Raw genomic sequence first — 12684 nt, forward strand, 5'->3', positions numbered from 1 at the left:
GGGTTGGTTTGATCCAAAAGACCGTGTGGACCTATGTCCAGGAAAACAGTTACTGGTATTCTGTTGTCAGTACATATTTGTGGGATGGATGGAGGAATGGATGGTTGGATGAGTGGATGGTTGGATAATTGGGTGGATAGGTGCATGGATGAATAAATGTTGGCTTGGGAGAAAGAGGGGGCATTTCAAGTTGGTCCCAGCAAATCATTGGATAAGGCAAGGGTAGTGAGAAGTAGAGGCAAATAAAACCTGGCTCTTCGCAGCTGTCCAAAAGCAAGGGGCCACATCATTCCCTCCCCATATCTCTGTGTCTGGGGGGTGGGTAGGTCTAGTGGTTTATAATTCCCTCCCTGGTATAACCAAGTCTGAAGATGCTGATTGTTGCCTTGCTGAGGGAGTGGAGTGACCTCCAGCCTGGAGTTAGTTCTCCAGGGTACTCAGATCCATAGACTCCCTGAATTTGCCCCTTGCAAACTCCATGGGGAGCAGGACAGCTGGCTGCTGGCAGGGTTTCAGGGAGCCTCAGCAAGGCAGAGAACCGTTAATGGACTTTATCGCTTTGTCAAGAACTTAAAATTGCAGTCATTTACACGACTTCATTTTAATTGCTGCAATAAACAATTTTTGGTTAATTAGGATGCATAAACTTATATGTCATTTATTAACAAAAATAATTTGCAGTAAAAATTGATGTGTTTTGCCATTGGGCACACTCTGTAGTCTTTGGAAACTCTGAAGAATAAACAGTCACACAAATACCAGAAGGAGACTTCCATAGACACAACGGGGCAGTATTTTTAGGCCTATTGTGTGTCCGGTGCTGCACTGGTATGGGGAAGCCATAAACAGAAGAAAGCAGAGAACCAAAAATAGCAAAAACTCTTTTTTGGGTCATAACAAAGAACCTTGCAACTGGATTGGAGTCTTCTTCTCAATTTATCGACCGTGTGCCTTTGTGCAAGTTACTCAACCTCTGTGCCTCACTTCGTCATCTGCAAAATGTGTCATAAGAGGACCTACCTCCTGCAGGTGTTGTTAGGATCTGCATGAAAAGGACCACAGAGGACATATGTTCCTTTATGTGACTCAGCATCCATTTCCCTTTCTTCTGGTAACCATATCCTGATGTTCCTGGAGGAACTAATTCCTCTTTCTCAATCCATGTGGTTTGAGTGGGGCTGACACCCCACATCTTTGGGAAGGGTGTCATGCACTAAATCAGTGAGCATAATCCTGACGTCAGTGATTGGCTGAGAGTTGGGCATGTGACCCAGATTGTCCAATCAGAGCTAATTCTGAGACTTACTGGAGTGACCAGGAGGAAGATATTCTTTTCCATTGTGAGCCTGGGATGCTGGGAGCCATCAGAAGCAGAGTCTTGGCACCAGCGAGCAGAGCCAAGATATTTCTCAGAGTCCTGCGATGCACTGGAGCTACTGGACCCAGCCATGCCTGAAGCAGACTACCCCTTGGCCTTTCAGATATGTGAGCCAATGATATCCAATTTGAGCTTAAACCAGTTTGAATTTTTCTTTTCATGGGCAACTGAAAGACTCTTAACTAATATAAACACTATCACAATGCCAGGCTCATGGTGGGGTTCACTAATTGTTAGTTAACCATAGAGAAGGCTAAAGAAGCAAAAGCTGACTCTTAAAGTAGTACCCTGGCCTACTTAACCTGATAATCCCATGAGGAAGGAGATGTGGCCCTGAAATTCAGTGAGTTTGTGTCAATTTGGAGCAATGAGATGGACACGAAATAGGTGACAATTCAAGGCCCAAATAAAATCAAATACTGAGCCTAAAAGAAACCATTTAAGTTGGTTAAGTTGTAAAGTGTCTCCCAAGAGGCTATTATTATTAATAATAAACTGATCCAGAGACAGGAGAGGTCAGAATTGGCTAAAGTGGCTGAGGGAAGTTTCTTGAAGATTGTGGGTTTCTTATTCCCTCAGTCAACAAATATTGATTAAACTTAGTGCATTCCAACCTTCTTACATACTATATCCTTGGAACATTGTAGGGAAGAAGAATCCCATAAAAGAGGTGCTATTTTTATTCCCAACTTATGGATTCAGAAATTGAGGCTCAGAGAGGTTAAGTAACTGTCTTGGTCAGGACTCTATTGGTTGCAAGTGACAGAAACTCAACTCGAAGGGAGAGATCTATTGCCTCGCGTAACTGAAAAGTCCCAGAGAGAGGTCTGGCTTCAGGCGTATCTGGATCCAGCTGCTGAATGTCATCAGAACCATGTCTCTCTCGACCTTTCAGCTGCACTGTCCTCTCTGAGACCTTCATTCTAACCAGAGCCTCAGGCTTGCATCCCTCGGTTAGTGGCCAGAGAAAGAGAGAGCCTCTTGCACCAAGGTTCTATTGAGAGTCCAGAGCTTGACCCTCAGTGACTAGGATTGGCCACGGGGCCTCTCTGACCCAATCGCTGACCCTAATTGCTGAGCCGGGTCTTGTACCCACCCTGGTTCCAGCTGGTGGAATCAGGGCCACCCTGAACCCCGTGGACTGAAAGCAGGGGAGAAATGATGCCTAAAAGAAAACAGAGGAAGCTTTGCTAGAAGCAGGAAGGGTGGATGTGGGCATCAGAGGCCCTCGTGTCCAGCTCAGTAGGCGGCCTGAGCTCACGATCAAGGAAGAACCCTTTCCCTCTGCTGCCCAGTTTCTGCTGGGCGCAATGAAGAAGCAATGGCCATAACTGTCCTGCGCCCCTGGGAGTGCTCCAGAGTGTCCTGCCTCCTCTCTCTGCCCCCTTACCCGCCCCTCTCCAGGCCTGGTAGGAGGGGCCATGTTCTCCAGGTGGCAGAGTTAACTGGGTAAAGCTTGCTGCTCACGGGCAGCCCAGACTCTTGTTTCCCAGGCCCAGCTGCACTGAGGGGAGATGGGTGTCTCTGCTTGCCGTCTCCCCATGGTAGGGAACTCCCTGCCCCCCCGGTTCAGGCTACTTTTCCGCTGGTAGCTGGGGGCCAGTCCAGTTTGAGTTGGAGGGATAAGGCCACATCACTTCTACAGCCCAGATGAAGCTCCAGCCACCTCTGGCTCCGACACCTGCAGGAGGAGGAGGTGACGGCGAAGACGGTCCCTTCAACCTCCAACGGCACCGACTGGCCAGGGACAGGCAGGATGCCATCTCCAGGCCGTCTCCCTAACTCTGAAGCCCATATTCTCAACCTCTGAGGAGCTGCCTCTCTCTCCACGACTCTGGCTTGGCTGCAGGGAGGAAAGGAGCCAAGGGGAGCATTTTATCACCTTGCTGAGTGACTGACCCTGGGAGGAACAGAGACAGGCTCTGACCTGGGAGCCTCTGGCTTCCCTTGCTCAGCTCAGGGATCAGGCAATGCCACTTCCCCCAGGACCAGAGGGGAGATGCTGCTGTGCCTGCCCATCTCCCCTCAGCACTCATTCTGGAACATTCTAACAGTGTCCTTCTGTGAACCCCTGTCCCTCTGGGGGCACAGCTCTGAGGCTGTGGCTGGAGGCACAACGATCTCCTGGAGGGTCATCTCCTGAGAACCAGCCTCAGTTGCTCACTGCCATGACTTCTGTGCTCTCCTTCCCACCGCTTGTCTGTCTGGCTTCTTCACTCTCCCGGGAGTGCCTCCTGGGGTCACCTCCCAATCCAGCTGCTGGACGCAAAGCCTTGTCTCTGGGTCTGCTCCTGGGAGGTCCGGCCTTACACAACCAGCTTCTATTATACCCTCGCGTGGGCTGAATGGTGCCCCCACAAGATATGTCCACATCCGAATACCCAGAGTCTGTGAATTGGGGAAAAGGGTCTTTGCAGATGAAATTAAGCCAAGTTTCTTGAGATGAGATGATCCTGGATTATCTGAGTGGACCTAAACCCGATGATGAGTGTCCTTATAGGAGAGAGGCAGAGGGAGATGTGACACACACAGGAGAGGAGGCAGTGGTGTGAAGACGGAGGCAGAGATTAGGGTGACATGGCTCCAAACCAAGGAACACCTGGAGCCACCAGAAGCTGGAAGAGGCGAGGGAGGATCCTCCCCTAGAGCCTCCAGAAGGAGCATGGCCCTACTGACACCTCCAGAACTGTGAGAGAATAAATATCTGCTGTTTTAAACCAGCCAGTTTGTGGTCCTTTGTGACAGCAGCTCCAGGAAACTAATACGTGCATCTTGTGGTAGACTCTGCTACCCTACCTGTTGGGATAAGGGTACAGTCCTGGGGTTACATCTCATTCAGGAGACTGGACTTCATACCTAGGAAGAGCCCATGAGCCGCCAAGAGAGTGCCAGCAAAGGAATGATATGGCCAATCTGTGCCTTTAAAGGGTTCCTGGCCCTTCTGTGGGATGCAGCCTGGGACTGGGGCGGGGGTGGGCTCTCCAGCTGTGAACCTGGAAAGGCCTAGGATGGCTGAAGGGCTGCCAACATCCTCAAGCCCTGAAGGCACAGCCACACCCCAGGGAGGTGCACTTTGACGACCTCCGTGTCCTCACTGCTGCATCTGTAGAGTCTGACACCCGTTCCAGGCCAGCAGAGGCAGGGGAGGGACATTCGGGTGAGGGCTGTCAGCCCACAGTGACCTCAAGCAGCCCCTGACAGTGACTCCCATCGTGGAGGTGACTGTCCCCCACATCTGCTCTGTGCAGCAGGGCCTAGGGGACAGCTTTCCAGAAAACCCCAAACCAAAATGTAATGGGCTTCCCTCCTTGCCCAGGTCACCGTCATCCTGCCAGTGGTATTTCAGAAGAGATGACCCTTCCAGCACCCCCGTTCTTGACCCGAGTTGCTAAAACCCGGGTGATGCCCCTCCTCCCACCACACGCGGTTTTCCCTTGAGGAGAGAGACAGCTTGCTCTCTTTGATGCTGGCAAGTGTCCTTTATGTGTAATGCATGGCCTTCCTGTGACCGTTAAGGTGGTACGTCCAACCTGAATTTATTCTTCTTTTAATATTTCAGCTGACGAGCAACTTCTTCATGTGCCTTATTCTCTTTGACGAAGCTCTTAAAGGATTAGCTGTACCTTCCACAGCCAACCTCAGTGCTTCCCACGAGAGAAAGGAGGGGATCCAGTGACTTAATTTCCACGGAACTGATAACTTTGGGGCAGTCTGTCTTCCCTCACTGACCTTCCCCTCTCCACCTGTGCATCCCCACCGCCAAGACCCATTGGGGGAACCGAGTTGCCGGAAGAAAACTGAGAGGCACCACCCGAGAGCCACGAGGGATGGGGTATTGCCGACACATATTTCTTTCTAAGGAAAGAAGGAAACTTCGTTATCTCTTCCCTTGCACGAGCTGGGTTAATCGTGCCCTTCTTCACGGCTCCTCTTGAACCAAGACAGGGAACTCTTGCCTGGTGATTCAACATTTCCCTGGACTGTGTCCCTAGCCCCCTCCCAAGGTGGTAAGCTCTCTTTGGAGAAACAGGAAGGCAGCCATGGCCTTCCCCAGCGTCCCGGAGGTCGAATGAGGGGCGAGCGGCTGTTGATGGCAGATGCTGGGATGTTCTTCAAACAGTTTCCCCCTAGACTGTGGAGCCCCTGTTCCCTAGCTCTGTCAGCCTCCTTGCTAGCCCCTTTGTGGTGACAGACCACCGGGTGGTGGTCTGTCTTTCTCTCCCCCGTTGGCACATGAACACTCGCCAACTGTGAGGACAATCAGGAGAGGGAGAGAGAGAAATAAAACCGTCCACGTGCCAAGAAGCCAGGCAGGAGGATTTATTAGGCCAAAGGGAATTTACATTCCTGATGGAGCCACACCCTCCACCCCCAATTCGGCTCCAGTTTAAACATTCCCTTTGGTTTCTGAGGTGGAATCAGTGTAATCTGCATGTTCCCTTTCCACCAACATCGAGCGTCTGGGGACAGGATTGCTGTGTGTTTCTTCGGCAGACATGTGGAGAGAGCCATCGTCAGGCAAAGGAAAAGACCAGACGGGCCCTGGGGACAGCGGGGAGCTCAGGGTGGGGCTCGGTGTTCTTCTCTGACACCTGGTCCCACCGCCTGATCCTGCCAAGGCTGGACGGAGGGAATGGAGAGAAGCTGAGGTGCAGAGGAGGGGCGCATGAGGCGGAAAGGTGTGGACTCCCCCTCTGACCTGAGGCTACTCCCTTCTCCACTTGGTGCCTCAGTTTCCCCCTCTGGGGCTTGAAGGGCTGCACTGGGTCCGAGTTTGCTCAAGTGTGATGTTGCAACGACAAATCACATAAGAAAAAATTTTATTTCCTGCCCAATTCTTTGTCATTTTCTGAACACATCGAGAAAAATCCCAATCTGGTGTATCTGTGACCGCTGAAGCCTCGCAAACCTTCCTGTTGAACAAATCAGGCCTCAGAACCTTCTTTAGGCAAGGTCTACAGCCAGATTTAATAACACGTGTTTCCACTGCCTTTCTTTTCATGGTTTCCACCTATTTAATATGGCAAGGAATAATGATTTTCCCCTTCCGATCCTTTGTAAAGAAATCTATTACATTCTTTAGCAAGGTGAATTGATTTAGAAACAAATATCAGAAAATCCCATCAGTGGGAGTCGAAGGGAACGCGCTCATGGAAGTGGGGCCCTCGCATCCAGTGGGCTGACAGGGTGAATGTGTCCCTCTGTGGAGGCCTCAGAATCGGTGGCCACTGGAAGACGCCGCTGTTGTCTGGGTCTGCGATTCTCAAGTTCAATGTCCATCAGACTCCCCTGTTGGAGGAGCTTGTTTCAAAAGCAGATTCCCGGGCCCCACCTGGGAGGTAGTCTGTCAGGGCCCTAGAACTGGCATTTCCAACACAGCTGCTCAGGAGAGAGAGTTGGGAGGCCCCACTTGAGAGACGCGGATCTTGGGGGCTGTAGCCAGCCCCTGCATCAATGACCAGTCTCCAGGGAGGACCTGTTTCCAGGCATCTGTGAGGTTGGCTTACCCCTTTCTGTGCACTGGGTGTTGTGTGAGATGTGCATGTGTGGACGTGGAAGGTGTGTCACTTGTTTATCACCTCTTGGGGACACAGAAATACCAGGAGCCAGGCCAAGGCACAAGTGGGAGGTCTTAGTCTCAGCCTGGAACCCACTCCCAGAGGGCTTCCAGGAGGAGGTGGGCCTGGAGCTAGGTCCTGAGCAATGATAGTTTGAGCCCCAGAAGGAGGACATCCTAAAGAGTGGGAACAGCCTGAGGAAGAGGCCTGGAGACCAGACAGGGTGGGTGTTGCTGGGAGAGTGGGAAGGGCAGGGACAGAGAGACATCTGTGGGTGGTCTTCAGATTGAAGACAAGATCCTGAGTTAAGACGGCCCCATTTCCAGCCTTACAGAACCCACGTGTGCCTTCTGAGACCTGCCCTGCACGTGTTGGAGGCACAGGGCTGGAAAAACCCCAGCAGTGGTTGGGTCAGATTCTCACACCAGCCTTGGCCGCAAGCCCGGCTCTACCAGGAGGGCAGATGGAGAGTGGATTGTGCGGATGGACAAATGCCCACACAGACACACAAACACACCCCTACACCCACAGCCCAGCACAGGCACCCTGAGGGCCCCCGGAGCTGGTGACCTTGGGAAAGCAGCAAATCCAGGCCAGCCCTCTGCTCTTTCTAGACCCTTAAGCTGCTGACTTCTGCAGCCAGGTTTCTAGCCCATCAGCCAGTGCCTCTGTGTGTGGGCTCCGCTTCCGGAAAGGACGGCATCTGAGAAAGCTCTTGATCATCAAACCCCTGACCTCCCCATGCCAGATTCTCCAATGCCAAAGACCAGTTACTCGATAGAACACTTAGCAATTAATTTTGTTCCCAAAGTGTTAGTCGATAAATCATGGAGAGATGGTTTCCCAGAACAGCCTGCTTCCTGCCCACAAGGAGCAACAGGGTGGCTCGGGGCCCTGAGCCAGAGCAGGCACGCAGGGAATCAAATGTCCGTGTTTGCCGCCGACGCAGACCTCTGCTTGAGCTCCAGTTTGACCTTCTTTTGTATATTTGTACATATATATATTTTTTTGTCTTGCAAGAACAAATTATTTATCACAGAAAAGACTGCAGTCCTAATGCTGTAATTACGGGCTGCGTCACCCCTCTCGGGCACCTGCGGAGAAGGGCCGGGGAGGTCAGCTCCATCCTGGACACGATAATTGACTCTTTCATTGACCTTGCCTATTAGAGGGCTCATCTTTCCAGGGAAGAGAAGCCCAGGCTATCAGAACTAGGGGTGGAGCAGGGTGGGGACGACCCTGGCCCGGAGCTTCCATCCTCTCCCATTTGCCAGAGGGGTACCAGGGAGCAGAGGTGGGAGGAGGCCCTGCTCCCGAGCGTCTGGTATCTGAGGAGTGTTTGCTGTCGGCATCCTTGCTCTTGGGTCTCGGTCCGGCTCATGGCTCTGCCCTTGGGCACCTGTGCCCCAGTTCTCACCCTGTAGTGAGCCCCTCCTTAGAGCCCTGACCCATCACCTGTCCCAGGAATGTATTTCTAGTGCTGGATGCTGGCCAAAGCCCAAGGGCTGGCTAAAAATCCAGGCATCTCCAGTTTCCAGGTCCTCAGCCAAGGAAGAGAGGGGCCCACGGGCCAGGAGTGGACGATAGCGATTGGTGAGCAAGGGGCTATTTCCCCGGGCCATGTGGACACTGTCCTGTGCTCGGGTCAAGAGGGCACCCTTTCCACTCCGCTTGACCCCAAGGCTGCCCAGGGAGTGGGTGGGGCAGACATGACTCCCCACTTTACAGAGGGGATCCTGGGGCTCAGGAATGTGGCAGGCCTGGCCAGAGACCACCTGGTGAGGAGTGAGCAAGCCTGGAATCTCACCCCAGGCCTAACCCCGCAGCCTGTGCTCCCAACCTCTGTACAAGCTACCTGCCCTTCATGCTGCCTGGGTTCTCCAGTTTATCCAGTAATGACAAGTGGGGCCCCCTTGTCTCAGCTGTGCTGGGGGCAGAGAAGCATGAAGGAGGGCCAGGGAGGCGGAGGCACCGAGGAGGGGCTGGCTATGTCTCCTCCGATGAGCACTTGTGTCAATACCCCAAGGAGGAAGAAATCCCAGGGACTCACGGCTTCCGCTCTGGACTCAGCCAGAAAGCTGGGCTTGAACCTGCAGCCTCTTGGGAACCATGCACTCTGGACCTTGCCTACACACCACCTTTGCGATCTTAGTCCTTTCCCCAGCCCACCCATACTACCATTTACAGGATTTTTTCTTTAAATCAACTCTAGATAAACTTATGTTTTAAAATTTAACCTACTCCCAATCAATACTAGCCATGAAATCCCAAGTAAGATGAGCCGTAAACATTTTCTAATACCCGCTAAGATTGATAAACCCAGAGCCAGGAAAACAAAACATCTCCACCGTGTTCCATCAGACTGCTCCCCCAGGGGTGCACAGACCTAACCAGGGTTGGCAATGCATCTGAAACCCTTAGCCCAGCACTGGCACACAGTGTGTCCTTAATAAATGTGACCTCCTGCTGTGGTTGGGAGCTGGTTTTGGCCTGGAAAATGCCTTCTGTGGAACTTTCTCTTATTTCCCCATCAGAACATCTCCCCTACCCTCCTGCCCGCCCACCTTGCTGTGTTGGTTCTTTGGCTCCTGCAGTCCTCTTGGCTGCTTGCCGTCACCCTGGGCCCGTTTTCTCCCTAGCTCCCAGAGGGCAGCCACCCCCTGGCCCTGTCCTGGGTGTTAGCGCTAAGCTTCGCCTCCTGCCAGGACAGTAGGGGACACACTCGAACAGGACCCCAGGACAGTCGTCCTACAAGCCTTCCTCCGGAGCGCCCGGAAACAGTCCTCCCCTCCAGATCTAGAGATTCTTTGCACTGTTCTGGCTCCAAGGTCTGAAATAAGCCTCTGTTCAATGAGTCGATTCTTCCCTGGAGTCCACTCCCTCCCATAATTGTAGTAAAAAATAAAAGTCCTGGAAAGGGGAGGCATCATGGCTGGGGTCCGTGGTCCCACGCCTTCACCCGTTCCTGTGGAGTGTTTTGAGGATGAAGGGGGTGTGGGGGCTCTATGCTCTTGGAGGACAGCTTCCAAGTCTCCCCACAAGGGCAGCAGCTGCTCTGATGCGCTAGGAGCTTACCCTGAGCCACTAGAGTGTCCAAGGACCAAGCAAAGTGCTCGGGGAGCCCCTTCCGCTGCTCCTTCCATGCCAGCAGAGGCTGGGTTGGCTGATGGGGAGGGACGTTCACATCACCCATGTTCATGAGACCGGGAAGAGGAGAGATAGCAATCTACCACCTAATTCCAGGGAAATATGTGCTGGTGAAATGTCCATGAAACAAGCAGTAGACTCAGGTCCCACCACCATCACCTGCTGTCACTTTCCTGGGACCCTGTGCATTTCCTTGGTGGCACTTGTGACAATCTGTCCTTGTATGTTAAGCTGTGCTGGAACTTGTTTACTATCTGTCACCACAATAGATGTCAGGCTTCCTGAGGGCAGGGACTCTGCCTGTTTCCCCTTTGATTCCTGAACCCAAGGAACAGTGCCTGGGGCGCGGGAGGCACTTGATCAATATTAGAAGGAAAAGAGAAGGAGGAGGGAGGCAGAGACGGAGGACTCACAGGAGGCTCCCTGACACTAGAGGCCTCCGGGGGAGGTCGTGTAGGCTCTTTTTGGGGATGCTGAGAGGTGCACCCCTGCATTGAGAAGGAGATAAAATTAGATGATTCAAGTTCCCCCCAAATAATACTAATATTCTAGAATTCTGCAAAACGCAAGGTTGGCTGTCCACATTAGTAATGGATATTATCAATAACATGACCCCCAGTCATTAAGAAAATGTTAAAAGATGTTGATTGTGTTCTGTTTCCTAAGGCAGGAACCCGGGCAAAGTACCCACATGATACCCATCAGGAGGACCTATAAGGAAGTGTGGGTGCTCAGAATGGTTTCTGCTTCCCTCAACTGGAAAGCTCACTTATCCGGAACACTTTACGCTCTAAAAATGCCAGGTGCAGGGCGTTGTTGCAAAGCTTCTAGATGGTTTTGCTGAGTTTTGACATTCTTTAACCATATTCACTTGAACTATTGATTAAAATCAGCAGTTTCCCTTGCAGTTCATTTTTTCAATAATGCTAATTTTAGTAATTCATTAAGTTAGGTCTGACAGTGTGTCTGCTTCTAACATGTGTAATGAGCCAAATCATGAAATTAGATAACGCATGGACTCCAGTCCGAAACAGGTAATTGGCCAAGCATCGCCGATCGACTTGGCACACGGCTATGAGAACATGAACCCAACCACGCGCTGAGACCCGCAAAGACCCCCAGGCTGCTCCAAACTCCAGTCTCTGTGCCAGAATGAAACTTTTCCCATTAGGACAAATGAGTCATCTTGTTTTCAAAGTTCTTTGTATTAGAAAGATCTTCTGCCCCAGACCATCATCATTCATTCCAGAGTTTAATATCCTGAGACATCAGAAAGTTTTCCACAGTATGTAAATTAAATTCTTTCTTCTGAAGCTCAGATCCATTTCCTTCTGCGTAGATAACAATCCGCCAGCCACAACTGTCTGTGAGATAACCAGAGATTCATAGATTTTTAGGATTATCTGATCCAAATCCCCCTTTCTGAAGAAAATCACATTGGTAGGTGAGCAAATGTTTTGCTCAAGACCATATGGAGAGCTGGATGCAGTGCTGGTATCAGAGTCCAAGACCCCTGCAACCCTTGCCTCGCCTCGGGGAGATCCGAGGAGCAGGTAGAATAATGCCAAGGGTACGTCTTTTGAAGGATCTGAACAGCTAGGTCACAGGGAGGAAATTATCGTTGGCTTTGAAAGTATATGAAAAGCTGCCCAGCCTCACTCATGATAAGAACAATGCAAATGAGGCATCTATCAGATTGGCGTGATCACAAAGTTTGGCAACGCCCTGCGATCGCTTGGCATCGGGACACCTGACACCCTTGAACATCGCAACTTCTTAGGAGCCATCGGCAACGTCCATTCAGATTAACAATGGACACACCCTTGACTTGGCAGCTCCCCATCTAGAAACCTGTCCTACAGACATTCTCACACGTTGCCCTAAGTTACAAGGAGAACACTGGATACTACAGATGTACAGTAATAGGGTGATGACTCTATAAATTATGGCTCACCCAAAGCAATCTATGAGCCACCTCGAGGATGAGTCAAGTCCATCCGTGCTGATGGGGAACTCTCTGCCAAATAGCCTGCTACCTGAGAAAAGTGAGGCAAGAAAAGTGCCCGTTAGATGCAGCTATTTGCCCAAAAAGTAAAAAGAGTGTCGTGATACATAAAAATGCATGGAATACGTGTATGCGTAGAATATCCCGAGAAGGATGTCTGAGAAATTGTTTCTGTTGTTGCTTCTGAGGAGGGGACAGGAGAACTGGGAAGAGATCAAGAAGGATTTTCCTTTATACTTTTTGTTATAGTTTGAAGTTGCTCCCAGGTGCATGCATTTCTCAGGTAGTACATTCATGCACATATTGACATAGTATAACAGAACGGAAGTTGATCGTGACCTTTAAAATCAGACAAGCCTGGCTTGAGGGCCAGCTCTACCACTTCACACCTGCTGGTGCCTGAGACTCAGTTTTCTCATCTGTAGAATGGGGAGAACCTGATCTCCAGGCTGCCGAGACCGGGCGTGGCTCCTGACGATGGGCACAGGGAGATGTCAGTTGCTTTTGCTGGCTACCCTGTGGAACCAGCAAGGGGTGATTTTCTTGGCCTGCACGTGAGTGTTCCCAGACAGCTGAGGTGTCCAACGTGACTTTGT

The sequence above is a fragment of the Ceratotherium simum genome, chromosome 21 (assembly GCF_057802395.1).
Source record: "Ceratotherium simum simum isolate JZ-2026a chromosome 21, ASM5780239v1, whole genome shotgun sequence".
Classification (NCBI taxonomy): domain Eukaryota; kingdom Metazoa; phylum Chordata; class Mammalia; order Perissodactyla; family Rhinocerotidae; genus Ceratotherium; species Ceratotherium simum.